At 41.1% G+C, this 365-nt stretch overlaps 1 protein-coding gene across 1 annotated transcript in view; it reads right to left on the bottom strand.

Moving 5' to 3' along the window:
- The window catches only part of LOC116695607 (inactive N-acetylated-alpha-linked acidic dipeptidase-like protein 2), a 730,805-nt gene that overhangs the window by 495,986 nt on the left and 234,454 nt on the right, over positions 1-365 (bottom strand). The window lies entirely within an intron of this gene.

Genomic DNA, 365 nt, shown 5'->3' with positions numbered 1-365 from the left:
TCTTGCCTTATTATTGGGGTTGGGACCATCAGTTGTGTTGTTCAGAAGTCAGGTTGATACACAGCCGACAGCCCTATTGGACAACTGTTACAATTCATAATATGGCAAGATCCAATCAGCTAAGAAAAGAGAAACAAGTTTTCATCATTAATTTAAGAAATAAAGATCAGTCGGTCCGGAAAAATGCGAAAACTTTGAATGTGTCCCCAACTGAAATCACAAAAACCATCAAGCGCTAAAACAAAACTGGCTCACATGAGGACAGCACCAGGAAAGGAAGACCAGGAGTCACCTTTGCTTCTGAGGATAAGTTCATCTGAGTCACCAGTCTCAGTAATCGCAAGTTAACAGCAGCTCAGATTAGA

Source organism: Etheostoma spectabile, chromosome 9 (assembly GCF_008692095.1).
Source record: "Etheostoma spectabile isolate EspeVRDwgs_2016 chromosome 9, UIUC_Espe_1.0, whole genome shotgun sequence".
Classification (NCBI taxonomy): domain Eukaryota; kingdom Metazoa; phylum Chordata; class Actinopteri; order Perciformes; family Percidae; genus Etheostoma; species Etheostoma spectabile.
The sequence above is the reverse complement of the archived record's forward strand: the minus strand, read 5'-3'. Positions and strand labels throughout refer to the sequence as shown.